Genomic DNA, 15389 nt, shown 5'->3' with positions numbered 1-15389 from the left:
ACGCGGGTGCAGGGGCCCAAGGTTTTGGGCCATCCTCGACTGCTTTCCCAGGCCACAAGTAGGGAGCTGGACGGAAGTGGAGCTGCCAGGATTAGAATCGGCGCCCATATGGGATCCCAGCATGTGCAAGGTGAGAACTCTAGGCCACCGCACCGGGCCTCCATAAATAAATCTTAAAAAAAGAAAAAGAAATCATTTTGGACCCCTGAACTCACTTTACATAAAAAATTCACTAAAAAATCAAAGACCTAAATACAAAGTTTCAGGACACCAAAGAAAAACACAAATATACATCTTTAAAAAAAGATTTATTGGGCCTAGCATGGTAGCTCAGTGGTTAAAATCTTCATCTTGCGCACACCGAGATTTCATTTGGGTGCGGGTTCACATCCTGGCAGCCCTGCTGCCCATCCAGCTCCCTGCTTGTGGCCTGTGAAAGCAGTCAATGATGGCAAAAAGCTTTGGGACCCTGCACCCATGCGGGAGACCCGGAAGAGGCTCCTGGCTCCTAATTTTGGATCATTTCAGTTCCGGCTGTCACGGCCACTTGGGGAGTGAAATCAGCAGACGAAAGATCTTTTTCTCTGTCTCTCCTCTTGTCTATATATTGAACTTTCCGATAAAAAATATTTTTTTAAAAAAGAAAAGATTTCCCTATTTTTATTGGAAAGGCAGGTGTACAGAAAGAAAGATCCTCCATCTGCTGCTTCACTTCCAAAGTAGCTGCGATGTCTGGAATTGAACCAATCCAAAGCCAGCAGCTGGGAGCTCTTCCGGGTCTTCCACAGGGGAACAGAGGTCCAAGGCTTTGGCCACCCTCCCCTGCTTTCTCAGGCTATAATCAGGGAGTTGGATGGGATGTGTAGCAGCCAGGACATGAACTGACACGAATATAGGACCCTGGTGTTTGCAAGAAGAGTAGTCAATTGTGTCACCACACCAGGATCCCAGATGTAAATCTCTGTAGCCTCAAATTAGATAATGGTTTCTTAGAAATAACACTTAAACCACAAGCAACAAAAGAATAGGAAAAAAATGTATAGAAGTAAAAATCTGGACCCAGCACGTTAGCCTAATGGCTAAAGTCCTTGCCTTGTATGCACCAGGATCCATTACAGGCATCCGTTCTAGTCCCAGCTGCTCTACTTCCCATCCAGCTCCCTGCCTGTGGCCTGGGAAAGCAGTCGAGGACAGCCCAAAGCCTTGGGACCCTGCACTCACATGGGAGACCTGGAAGAGGCTTTTGGCTCCTGGCTTTGGATTGGCTTAGCTCTGGCCATTGCAGCCATTTGGGTAGTGAACCAGCAAGTAGAAGATTTCACTCTCTCTCTGCAACTCTGACCTTAAAATAAAAATAAATATGAAAAAATTCACACAAAAAGATGAAGAGGAGCAGGATTTGACCTAGGATGATTACATCCCGCCTCGGAGTGGCTGAGTCTTATCCCCAGCTCCAGCTCCAGACTCCAGTTTCCTCCCAGCTGAGACTGCGCAAAGTCATTCAGCTCCTGCTACCCACTGTGGGAATTGAACTGTGTGTGGATTCTTGGCTATAGCCCTGGTCTGACCCAGGCACAGCTCTGGTCACTGCAGGCTTTGGAGAAGGAATCAGCAGATAGAACTCTGTCTCTCTACCTCTCAAATAAATAATAAAAATGAACTTTAAAAAGATGAGCAAAACATGAACTGAAAAAATGAACATTATTAAAATGTGTATATTACCAAAAACAATCTACAGCTTCAATGCAATCTCTATCAAAACACCAATGATATTCTTTACAGAATGGTACACAACGATCCTAAAAGTCTAATAGAGTCACAAAAGACCCCAAATAGCAAAAGTAATCCCAAGCAAGAAAAATCAAGCTGACTTTACAATTTCTGACCTGAAAGTATACTACAGAGGTATTGTAATTAAAACAGTTTGGTTCTCGCGTAAAAAGCAATACACAGATCAATGGAACAGAACAGAGCAGCCAGAAATTAATCCAATACATAGAGCCGACTGATTTTTGACAAATGTTCTCTGTATTGATTCGTTCACCAAATGACCACAATTTTGGTCCTTTGCTTGTCTATTTCGACTGCTTTTATCGTTATTGTTTAATTTGCTGAATCATTCAGGATACTAACCCTTCATCAGTTAGGTAGTTTGCAACTATTTTTTCCCATTCTGTTGGATGTCTCTTTTCCCTATTGATGTTTGATACAGTGTGATTCATTTAGTTGCCTGTACTTTGAGAGCTTTGTCCAAGAAGTCATCCCATATGCCAATGTCTTAGAGTTTTTTTACACTTTCTTGTGGTAACTTAAACTTAGGTCTTTGATCCATCATGAGTTGATTTTGTATATGGTGAGTGATATGGATCTAATTTCATTCTCTCTCTCTCTCTCTCTCCCTCTCTCTCTCTCTCTCACACACACACACACACACACACACACACACAGAATTTTGCCCACAATATTTATTGAAGAGGTTATCCTTATTCACCACAGAGGAGGAGGGGAAGAAAGGAGAGGAATTCTACATTATTCCCTCTCTCTCTGTCACTCTATATTTCAAATAAATAACTTTAAAAAATGGGTAAAGGGTCTCAATGGTTATTAAAAGTAGTACTAATGGCAAACAATAAATATATGAAAAAATGCTGAACATTGCTAGCCATCAGAGAAATGCAAATCAAAACCACGATGAATTTGCCAAAACGGCTAACATTTAAAACACCAAAGTAACAAATGCTTACACTGTTGTAATGAGTACAGTCACTATGGAAAGCAGTGTGGAGATTTCTTTAAAAAACTAGAAATGGACTTGCCATTTGATCGAACAATCCCACTACTGGGACATGAACACGTGGTATAAAACATCACCATGTTTATAGCAGCACTGTTAAGAGTAGGCAAAATTTGAATTCAACCAAGGTACCCATCATTAGATGAATGAATAAAGAAAATGTGATACAAACACACACCAGAATATTATTTGGCTATAAGAAAGAACATTTTACCATTTGCAGCAGAATCAGCATGAGGGAAAATATCCTGTTGAGTGAAATAAGCTGGACACACAAAAACAAATACCACATTGTTCTCCCTTATAAGAGGGAGCTAAAAAAAAAAAAAAGGTGGGGGGCGGAGAATAGAAGGAGGGCAAGCAGAAGGGGCTATGTGTTTAATAACTGTTGCAGGCCTGGCGTGGTAGCCTAGTGTCAGAAGTCCTCACCCTGCATGAGCCAGGATCCCATATAGGCTCCACTTCCCACCCAGCTCCCTGCTTGTGGCCTGGGAAAGCAGTCGAGGACGGCCCAAAGCCTTGGGACCCTGCACCCGTGTGGGAGACCCAGAAGAGGCTGCTGGCTCCTGGCTTTGGATAGGATCAGCTCTGGCTGCTGTGGCCACCTGGGGAGTGAATCAGCAGATGGAAGATCTTTCTGTCTCTCCTCCTCTCTGTATATCTGACTTCGCAATAAAAATAAACAAATACTTAAAAAAATTGTTGCCATATAGTTCTGTACACTTCACTTCATACTGCTGCTAAACCAATGGTTAACAATTTTACACCAGTACAGCTTCAATTATCTGTGAATACTTAAAACTTTATTGTAGATGGATAAAATGGTCATTTTTCTATAAAATTATTGTCTAAAACCACTGTATATATTCCTATGAACCTAAGATCTTTTTGCTCTTTACTTGCTAAACTTATTTGGTATATTACTAAGTGTTTTCATTGCAATAAAATTTTTAAAAAGAGATTTATTTTTGTTGGAAAGGCAGATTTACAGAGAGGGGATATAGAGCTTAACCTGGTACCCACATAGAATGCCTGTGTCACAGGCAATGGCTTAACCCACTGCACCACCATGCCAGCCCTAGCAATCCTTCCTAAACCTGTAGGAACATTCCTGGAACTTTTACCTTGCACAGTTACCCAAGCACCTACTCACCTACTCAGTGACCCATTAAAATGATACATACGGTGTCCCTGTGCCAAAACTGGTCTCATGACGCCAATTTAACACTAAGAAGGGTTGGGAAATCACAGGAGCATATGGGACATTGTGCAAGCCTTCCAGTAGGCCTCAGCTGTCCACCCAGCCATGTGTCACTCAGCTCTGTTCAGATGGCAGAGCAATTCTGACTGCACGGTTGGGAGATTGTCCAAGCCTGCTCCCCAGAGGCTGCTAAAGGACCCAGGACGTGCTTCCCAGGGTCTGTAGGTATGAAGAGAGGGGGACTAAGGAAGGTGCCAGGAGGGGAAGGTCCCAGATGTTCTGGAGAAGCTAATGAAGAACACTGTTCTCCAACTAACTCTCTTCCATACTCCCCATAGTTTCCTTTCCTCCTGAGAAAGGCTACAGAGAGGAGCAAGCACTAGCTGACTTCTTGAAAACCAAGTTTCGGGCCTGGCACCGTGGCCTAGCAGCTAAAGTCCTCACCTTGAACGCTCCGGGATCCCATGTGGGCACCGGTTCTAACCCCGGCAGCTCCACTTCCCATCCAGCTCCCTGCTTGTGGCCTGGGAAAGCAGTCGAGGACGGCCCAATGCATTGGGACACTGCATCCGTGTGGGAGACCCGGAGGAGGTTTCTGGCTCCTGGCTCCGGATTGACACAGCACCGGCCGTTGCAGCTCACTTGGGGAGCGAATCATCGGATGGAAGCTCTTCCTCTCTGTCTCTCCTCCTCTCTGTATATCTGACTTTGTAATAAAAATAAATAAATCTTTAAAAAAAAAAAAGAAAGAAAACCAAGTTTCACTTCCTGCATTTGACTAATTGGCAAGTAGCAAGCATGACAGGCCCAAGATTCATGATAGGTAAAAAGGACGTTAAGAATTTAGGCCTCAAATAATGGAATTAGTGCCATGTAAGGACCCACAAGCCAGCTCACCCTCTCTGCTTTGTGAAGCAGCAGCCAATCTGCAACCCAGAAGAAGGCCTTACAGAACCTCACCATGCCGGCATCCTTCAGAACTGTGAGAAATAAAATTCTATTGTTTCTAAGCCACCCAATCTTTGGTATAACTGGCTGAAAACATATTACAGTAAATCTGCTGTGGGTCATAAAAGTTTACAAGGGAGTACTTACACACACAGCATGTTATTAAGAATAGAAACATTTGAGGGCCTGGCGGCGTGGCCTAGTGGCAGAAGTCCTTGCCTTGAACCCCCCGGGATCCCATTTGGGCGCCGGTTCTAATCCCGGCAGCTCCACTTCCCATCCAGCTCCCTGCTTGTGGCCTGGGAAAGCAGTCGAGGACGGCCCAAAGATTTGGGACCTGCACCCACAAGGGAGACCCGGAAGAAGTTCCTGGTTCCTGGCTTCAGATTGGCGCAGCTCCAGCTGTTGCGGCTCACTTGGGGAGTAAATCATCAGATGGAAGATCTTCCCCTCTGTCTCTCCTCCTCTCTGTATATCTGACTTTATAATAAAAAATAAATAAATCTTTTATAAAAAAAAGAATGGAAACATTTGAAAAGACAGAGCAGTGGATAGCTGGCCCAGAGATCAAAAATTTTGAAAATAACATAACATAACGTAACGTAACGTAACGTAACGTAACGTAACGTAACGTAACGTAACATAACACAACATAACATAAAGAATGGAAACATACATGGGTTAGTGCCAAGGCAGAGAATGTTAAGCCTCAGCCTGTGGTGCCAGAATCCTATATGGGCACCAGTTCAAGTCTCAGCCGCTCCATTTCCAATTCAATTCCTTGCTTATGGGACTGAGAAAACAGTGGAGGATGGCCCAAGGTATCTGCAACCACACCTCAGGCCCAAAAGAGGCTCCTTGCTCAAGCCAGGAGCTGGCAGCCTCTTCCAGGTCTCCCAAGTGTAGAGTCTCAAGGCTTTGGATCATCCTCTACAGCTTTCCCAGGCCACAAGCAGGGAGCTGGATAGGAAGCAGAGCAGCCGGGACACAAACAGCGCCCATATGAGATTGCGGCACATTCAAGGTGAGGATTCAGCCACTAGACCATTGTGCCAGGCCCTCAACATTTCTTAGAGAAAACATCTAAAATGCACACGAGCACCTAGATAGTCCCTTCATTTTAAAAAATAAAATCCTTCCCAGTGCTGTCTGAATATTTTTCAAATGCTTTCCCCAATATTTATCTGTCTGAGAGCTAAAATATGTGTAATCCATTTAAGGACATTTCTTTTCCATATTTTCTTTAAAAGAATTTTCACTGGGAAAACATTCATCATTTATGAATCCACTATTCATAGTTGCATGGAAATAAATACTCATTGTGAGAAACCTCAGCAGTTAGTGCAGCCAAGAACTTGCAAGATTTAAGTAATGTACTCATAAGCCTCAATGCTATTTAGAATTTGCAAACACAGCTGAAAAGGACATTTTAATAGGTTAATTTATTTTTTTTAACACCATAATAGCTTGCAAAGGTTCTCAAAGATTAATACTTAACTCAGACCTGATTAGATCACTTAAAAACATTTATTGTTTCTACAAAGTCATCAGCAATTTGTATTCCAAATAATTAAAAGCATGCTTAAAACTGGATGACAGTTAAGCACAGGCAGGTTTTTTTTTTTCAACACAGGCTTTTTTTTTCTCTCTCTCTCTCGTTCTCTCTTTTTCTCTTTCTCTCCTGAATTTTAAAGGGAGAAAGAAGAGCTGAAGCATGCTTGGCTGCGTGGTGACACGCAGGCTCTGCCCCTACTGGCTATATGTGTCCTTGAGTGAATTCTGAACCGCTCTGCCTCAGTTTCACTGTCTCTAAAATAGGGATAATAGCAGTTACTACTGTTACTGTGTTAATTGAGTTTAGACTAGTAAAGAACTTAAAATAATGTCTGACACAAATTAAGCACTATATGTTTGATGTTATCTCATGATGGTCACGAGACTCAAGAAGTCACAGGTTTTATTACCCCTGCTTGCTTGGAAAAAAGCTACTAACAAGCAATCCGTGAAAGAAACTAAAATCAGGTGAAGCAACAGTATGTCAAAAAGGAGCTGCACTTCAACACACTAGGTTAAGTCAACAGGTACATGCACTGCCCTTTCCATACTTCCCAAATCCCAAGGACACAACAGTGCAGATATTCACAAGGGAGTCACCGTCAACAGCAAGGAGAAGGTCTAAAGGATGGAAAGGAAGTGGAGGAAACTACTATAGAACAGACCACAGCAGAGCTGGACCCTTCCTGCATCAAGCAGAAAGGGAAGAGGACAGTAAGGCAGCATCCTTTCTCTTGGAGGAGCTGGATTAATGTCCAGCTCTGAGTCAGCAGGTGCAGAAATCAAGAGCAGAAAACAGGCTAAGCAGTGTGATCTAATCTGTACTTCGCACTCCGAATCACTAAATCTATCAACTTCCACTAAGGCAAAACTGTTGGGAAAACAGGAACCTCCTGCCAATTATTTCCACACATAACTCCCTTCTGCACCGGCAAGGATCACCAGACAGTGAAGGCAAGTCAGGAGGGAGTCATAACGACAGAAAGCATATCTTATGTCCCAGAAACACACCTGAACAGAAATTCTGGCTGATTTTCTAAGAAAGATTTGAAAACAATCGAACTGCTGGACTCAGAACTCTAATCAAGAAAAGACAGAAGACAGAGCAGATCAATCATTCATCTCAGCTACATGTTAGCAGCGAAAAATAGGGCAAACGGAGACTTTATGATGGACCATATCAATCAGTGGACGACCTCATCGAGCGAAACTGGCAGCGATTCATAACTGGAGAACTATTAACACCACTCGAGCACATATCTCAGAGCATGCCCCACATCCGGGACTTGGGGTGGGCGGGAAACCGGGTGGGGCTTCCCCCTCAATATCCCCCTTTACCTCAGATACAAGATGGAAACAATATGGACATAATAGTATTGCCCACTTCCCTATCCCCCTGAACCTTTTTTTTTCTTTTTCTTTCTTTAACTGTAATTAACTATGAAAAGATTGTCAACAACAACACAATAAAATAGATTATAAAAAAAAAAGAAAGATTTGAAAAGACAATGCATCCTTAGAATAAAAGGAAATAAATTAATCAAGAGAAAGCAAGCAAGAAGTAATTCTTGGGACAGACATGTGGCACAGCAGTTACACTGCCCACATGTCATTTCAAGGTTCTTGGTTCAGGTTCCAGCTACTCTACTTCCAGCCTAGCTTCCTGCTAATTCGCTTGGGTTCCTACCACCCACGCAGGAGATGCCTTGCCCAGTCCCTGCTGTTGTAGGTATTTGGGGGAATGAGCCATCAGATGGAAAATTCTTCTCTTTTCTCTGTCATTCTGCTTTTCAAATAAAAAAGCAAGAATATTTTTAAAAGATTTACTTATTTTTATTTGAAAGGCATATTCTGCAGGAGGAGACACAGAAGACTTCCCATGTACTGGTTCACTCCCCACATGGCTGCAAGGGCTGGAGCTGAGCTGATCGGAAACTGGGAGACAGGAGCTTCCTCTGGGGTCTCCAAAGCAGGTGCAGGGCACGCCAAGGCCTGGATCACCCTATGCTGTTTCTCCAGGCCATAAGCAGGGAGCTGAATTGGAAGCAAAGCAGCCAGGACACAAACTAGTGCCCATATGAGGTGTTGGTACCCACAAGCAGAGAACAAGCCAGCAGCCCCCAAAATAAACAAAAATTTAAAAAAACAAACATCGTAAAACATTAAGAAAAACTCATTAGTCAGCCATCTTTGTGTTAAGATACTGAGTTATTGAACCCAGCACGGTAGCCTAGTGGATAAAGTCCTTGCCTTGCATGAGCCAGGATCCCATATAGGCACTGGTTCTAATCTTGACTGCTCCACTTCCCATCCAGCTTGTGGCCTGGGAAACCAGTCGGGCATGGCCCAAAGCCTTGGGACCCTTCACCCATGTGGGAGACCCAAAAGAAACTCCTGGCTCCTGGCTTCAAATCAGATCAGCTCCAGCCGTTGCGGCCACTTGGGGAGTGAACCAGCGGACATTAGATCTTCCTCTCTGTCTCTCCTCCCTTCTGTATATATGACTTTCCAATAAAAATAAATAAACCTTAAACAAAAAAAAAAGATACTGAGTCCTCCTCAAAAAAGATGGAGTTGTGACGGTATGCCCAGATGCACAGAAGGTATGGTAGCCCACTAGGAGCCCACTGGGGCTTGCAGAGGACATCTGATACTATAGCAGAGGAAGAACAGAACAAACTGGACAACTATCCAGCCAAACAATGACAGCAATTATCTGGATGAACGGAGACTCAAAGTTTGACTATGTCAGCCAATGGACATTGAAAAGGTTCCCTCATCCTTGGACTGGCGAGATTAGCAGCATCTCAGAACTACAGAAACCACCTGGGCAGAATCCTTGGTGCGATTGCCACATCAGGACCTGGGTTGATATTAAGTGGCCGTTCCCCATCACTGGGTACTTGGGTTGTTGGGAGGCTGGGTATGGCTTCTCTCCTTATTTCCCCCGCCACTCCGAAACAGGAAGAAAAAATAGAAAATTTGGAAAACAGTGATTGCACCCATTTTTCCCTAACCCTCGTTCCTTTCCACCACAATCAACTATGTAAACATCATCTAAAAACTAGATAAATGAAATAACTTTTGAAGGTTAAAAAAAAAGATTCTGAGTTACTATTTTGAAAATCAGTAACAGGAAAAAGCTAGGTAATTATCTGGCCTTTCTAGTTTATATCATTTTTAGAATATTCCATTTGAGAAATTTTTTTAATAAAGTAAAGTAACTTCTATAGAAGAAAATTAACACTTCCCAACCCTAATAAAACAGTGGATTTAGCCAATGATTATCAATCATGTCAAAATGATTACGTGAAAACTATATGAAGAAATTAGTGATGAAGGAATCAGGTAACACCTGAATCCACTAATTAATGTAATAGCACTAGAACTAGAGAGCCAGACATATCATTATACACCTATTAGACATATCAAAATATATCTCTTATATACCTACTAAAGCACAAAGTACTCACGAACTATTTTGTCCAAAATATCAAATAAAAATCCAGTCAATCCATCTACCTAACAATTTACAGAAAATGACAGAGGAAATCCAAATTTCAAGTATTTTTAATAGGTCTTTTCAAGCTTATTTATTGGTGAAAACCAGTTCTTACAAGTGCAGATCACTTGGCCAAAATGAGTTATGATTCTGATAGAGTTCTCAGAGCAATTTTTTTTACCCTGTCCTCCAGATCCAACCTTTTTATTTTCTGTATGTAATATACAGAGAATTTACATCTAGAGATGTAACCTCCTTCCTATGACCTGAATAGCCCTGCCCATCTCTCTGCAGCCGCACTGCTCATCTCCGGTTCTTCAGCACACAAAGCTCTGGGCACATGCTCTCACCTCCCTCCTACTCACAGCACTTCTCCCTGTCATGCTGTAGCTCTCCAAACAGGTGTCACACACTTACAGAAACCTTGCCTAGTCAACCTGTCTAAACAAGGGTAACCTCACGCCCACACAGCTATCTTAATGACAACCTGCGATGATCCGACCACTTTGTGTACGTATACCTTATTAGCTGGCATACAAGTTCCCAAGGACAGCACTGGCTTATTCAGAGTTGTGCTGTCAGACTCCCTTGTAATTTGACATGAATTAGTCATAGACTGTTTTTCAGTGGTATTGACTTACAAATCCAAGAAAGTTGTTCCTGTTAAGTAACCTTTATATCTGGAAGGTGACTGGTCTATGGCAACCTGGCAACGGTTGCATTATCTGTAAGATACAAACATATTTCAAAACATTGCTGCAGTGAGGGGTGTGTGAGGATTTAGCCTAGTGGTTAAGGCACTGCTTGGTACACCCAGATTCCATATCCTAACGTCTGGGTCTGAGTCCTTACTCCACACTTTGATTGTACCTTTCTACTAATGCATACCCTTAAGAGGCAGTGGATGATAGCTCAAGTAACTGGGTACCTGCCACTCCTGTGGGTGACCTTGACTGAAGTCCAGCCTCCCAGCTTTGGCCACACCTGAAACCTGTGGAAAAATTGAACTAAAAACTGTGTATCTTGGCGTAGAAAATTTTTTTTTAAATTTACACAGTTTTCTCATGGTAAATGTTCCATGAGCTTTTTTTTTTTAAAAAAAAGATTTTTATTGGAAAATCAGGTTTACAGAGAGGCGAAACAGAAAGACCTTGCAGTTGCTGCTTCACTCCCCAAGTGGCTGCAATGGCTGGAGCTGAGCTGATCCTGAGCCAGGAGCCTCTTCTGGGTCTCCCGCGTGGGTGCAGGGCCGTCCTTTACTGCTTTCCCAGGCACAAGCAGGGAGCTGGAATGGAATTAGAACAGCAGGGATACGAACTGGCGCCCATATGGGATCCCGGTGCGTGCAAGGCAAGAACTTTAGTCACAAGACTACCGCGCCAGGCTGGAACTTTTTTTTTTGTTTTAACATTTACTTTACTTTTATTTCAAATGCAGAGTTATTGGGGCGGGTGGAGGAGAGAGCGGGAAAGAAATCTTCCATCCTTTGGTTTGCTCCCCAAATAGCCACGATGACTGGAGCTAAGCTAATTCAAAGCCAGAAGCCAGGAGCTTCAGCAGAGTCTCCATGTGGGTGCAGCGGCCTCATGACTTGAATCATTCTCCACTGTTTCTCAGGTAATAAGCAGGGAGCTGGATCAGAACTGCAGTGCCAGGACTCAAACCAGCGTTCAGATATGATAACAGCACCGCAGGCAGAAGCCCAGCTTACTACACCATGCTGCTAGCCTCTCCATGAACTTTTGATGACACTGCGTAAGCTACAGTCTATGGTCTCCACTTTCCAAGTCACAGCCAGGTAATGGGATCATTAAACACTCTCCTCCCAAGCTAAGGGTTAATGTCTGCCCTTTTTCTTTTATAAATATGTTTAAGGAACCTTTCTCTATGCATATGCACATACATGGCCATGGATGCGCGCACACACACACCAACACCTGCTTTTTTCTCTCACCTCTATAGTCAAATATGTCATTTGGTTCCATTACTGTCTTAAGTTCTACAACTTAATCTACCTTGCCAAAACTACTGATCAAATAGTTTTGATCTCCTAAGAAGATGTGCCCATTAGTACTTCATTAACACAAAACATTTAAAGACAGGGGCTGCAGCACAAGTTAAGCAGCCCTTTGGGACATCTGCATCTAACCCTGGGAAGCTGGCTGAGTCTGGGCTCCTTCGCTTTCAATTCAGCTTCCTGCTAATACACCAGATGATGGCTCAAGTCCTTGGGTCCCTGGCACCCAGGTTGGAGTTCCTGTCTCCTGGCCTCAGCATGGTTCAGCTCTGGCTGCTGCAGACACTTGGGAAGTCAATCACTGGATAAAAGAGATCACCCCCTGTCTCTCTGCATCCCACTCTACTATGTAAAAAATACTTAAAGAAAAGAAATATCCAGGTTAGGCAACTCCACTGAAATACAGGTATTTAAAAGGCTGCCTATGTGTGTGTGTGTGTGTGTGTGTGTGTGTGTGTGTGTGTTAGAGGGGATAGGAGGTGAATGGGCAAAATAGTGACTTCTTGGTACAGAATTTATTTTCTAGAGTGAAGAAAACACTGTAAAATACAGCTGTAATGGCTATACAAGTCTATGAATATACTAAAAATCACTGAACTATACATATATACTTTCAATTGGTAACCTGTATGGTATGTGAATTATATTTCAATAAAACTGCTATTAAAAATATAAAGATGAGGGCCCGGCATGGTGGCCTAGTGGCTAAAGTCCTCGCCTTGAGTGCACTGGGATCCCATATGGACACCGGTTCTAATCCCAGCAGCCCTACTTCCCATCCAGCTCCCTGCTTGTGGCCTGGGAAAGCAGTCAAAGATGGCCCAAAGCCTTGGGACCCTGCACCTGCAGAGGAGACCTTGAGGAAGTTCCTGGCTCCTGGCTTCGGATCAGCACCAGCTGTTGCTGGTCACTTGGGGAGTGAATCATCGGACAGAACATCTTCCTCTCTGTCTCTCCTCTCTGTATATCTGACTTTGCATTAAAAATAAAATAAATCTTTAAAAATACATATATATACACACACACACACTTGGAGATATATATATATATGTTTATCTATAAAGATGAAGCACTTTTCAAGTGATTCCCTCTTCAGAAGGGAGTAAAAACAAAACAAAACAAAAAAACCAGAAAATGTTTTCTCCTCTCAAATCTATGACCACGTAATTCCAAATATCTCCACCCTTGATAATATGGAAACACCATAGTAAATTCTTTGGGCGGATGAGTGAAGTTACTGTCTGTAAAGTTCAAAGCCCAACCGTTTCCATGTTTTCAGTTGGTTCAGACTGACAGAACCCATATTTAGAAATGCACTGCAGAAAAATGCTTTGAAGAATTTTATTCTCAACATTCATCAATTTAAACTATCCATCTAAGCAAGAGAAATGCCTCAAAGACTCATCCTTTGTCCTGTCCCTCCTGGGAACTCTGCTCCGTCACTCTCCTTATCTGGCAGCAGTGGAGCGGCTCTGTAAAGGCCAGCCTTCTCCTCGCTCCCCTGACAGACCTCAAATGCTGGGCTCTCTGCTATGCCCACCCTCCCTGGGAGGACTCCCAAGCCCACCACTCTCGCTGTTTTCCTCCTGTGCTACAGGTTCCAGCCCAGAACTTTCTCCTGGTAACAAAGACTGGTTTTGGACAGAAACTAGCCACCCCCTCCCCCACTTGTCTGCTGCGAGTCACATGTCCGAAACAGGTCCCTCGGGTCTTTCTGTGCTCCTTTCCTACCTTGGCACATGGCATCACCATCTAACTACAGGAACAAGGAGGATCCCCGGGAGTTCTCCCCTACTCCTACTCTCCTTCACATCCTGGTCCTTTATCCTTCCTGCTTTCAATCCCTTTCCCCTCTATCTTCACTGCCATGTCTTTACTTCCTGTCTGACTTACTGAGCTCTTCTTGGACTATCCCTAAACCCCACTAAATAGCAGTGCCACTCTCCTGCTGAAAATTCACAATCACTCTCCACTATCCTATTCCCTGCCTTTCTCCAGCACCGCCACCTTCTGCATACGCCGTCTCCCTCTCACCACCTGTCTACCTGCTCCATTCTGTCTGGAAAATTCTCTGGGATTTACCTCAGTACCACACATCTGAGATATTACTTCCTCTAGGAAGCTGAGCTAGGAACCCTCCCTCTGCTACTCGGACACCCTGTTGTCAGCCCCATCTTGGCACTCTGTCATATAGTCACTTACTGCATCCCAACCACTGGTTCCCTCCATCTTAACTCCCAGGATCACTGAACTCATTCAAGATACTCACAAGAGCCAAGCACACTGTAAACACTCAACAAGTTGGATAATTAGTTCATCCCTATATGTATTTAATCATTATTTTTTAAAACTTATTTTTATTGGAAAGGCATATTTACAGAGTGAAGGTGTAGGGTCCCAAGGCTTTGGGCCGTCCTCCACTGCCTTCCAAGGCCACAAGCAGGGAGCTGGGTGGGAAGCGGGGCAGCCAGAACATGAACCAGCATTTAAATGGGATCCTAGAGCTTGCAAGCTGAGGACTTAGCCACTGAAATACTGCACCTAGGCCCTAATGATTATTTCTGAACAAAAATCATACAATCCACAAGGGCAGTAGTTAAGTACTAGAAAAAGCCTACTTAAAAAATAAATAAACACTACTGATTACAAGTCATGTTCACACAAGTATTCTTCAATGAATTGGGCCATTCATAGAGTAGCTACAATATACCAAGCAATACACTTGCAGTTTTAGATAGACAATTTTACTTAACCCTCACTTGAACTCTGTAATGAAAATAAGTGACATTAATGGTACATGTACTACCTGCCAATCACTGTGTTGTCTAACTTCTCACAATGACAGGTCAGGTAACAGAAATACCTAAGAAAAGAGGTTACTTCTTACTGCCTGGAAAAGGTGGTCATCACCAGTGGTGCTGGGTATAGGACCTGATCTAGCATTAAGAAGCTGCTCCATTCCAGCATGAACACCTCTGTGAAACACCTACATCCGGCCATGCAACTGCTCAGGCTAATGAGCCAGTTTACAGCTGCAGAAGATACTCTTCCAAGGCAGCTGAGCTGTGGGCTTCTTGGACTTGACAGAAGCCAAGCAAGGCAAGCTGAACTCTCCTTAGGAGGTGCATGCTCCACATCCACTACTGATGACTGCCAATTTAATCTGCTAGCAAACAGCCCCTTCCCCGTGGAATTAGACCCAGGAGACATCCCCTCGGGCCTTTGACATTTAACCTTGTCACCCTTCTGTTCCTTGATCCTCCTGCTGTATTTAGTGCCTTGCTTGGTTCCAGGTCAGCACACGCTGAGTCAATCCTGAGTCTAATCTTTTTTTTTTAAGATTTATTTTATTTTTATTGGAAAGGCAGATATA

At 43.4% G+C, this 15389-nt stretch overlaps 1 protein-coding gene across 2 annotated transcripts in view; it reads right to left on the bottom strand.

The window, feature by feature from the left end:
• Positions 1 to 15389, bottom strand: part of GARRE1 (granule associated Rac and RHOG effector 1) — an 87021-nt gene that overhangs the window by 54934 nt on the left and 16698 nt on the right. Inside the window, exon 1 of one of the 2 annotated variants that reach the window (XM_058675090.1) lies at positions 3224 to 3247. The exons of the other annotated variant lie outside the window; for it this stretch is intronic. The gene's annotated coding sequence lies outside the window, so the exon portion shown is untranslated. Of the gene's footprint in view, positions 1 to 3223; positions 3248 to 15389 lie in introns of those variants that run through there. 2 annotated transcript variants of the gene reach the window in all.

This window comes from Ochotona princeps, chromosome 16 (assembly GCF_030435755.1).
Source record: "Ochotona princeps isolate mOchPri1 chromosome 16, mOchPri1.hap1, whole genome shotgun sequence".
Lineage (NCBI taxonomy): Eukaryota > Metazoa > Chordata > Mammalia > Lagomorpha > Ochotonidae > Ochotona > Ochotona princeps.
This window is presented reverse-complemented; position numbering and strand designations above follow the sequence as displayed.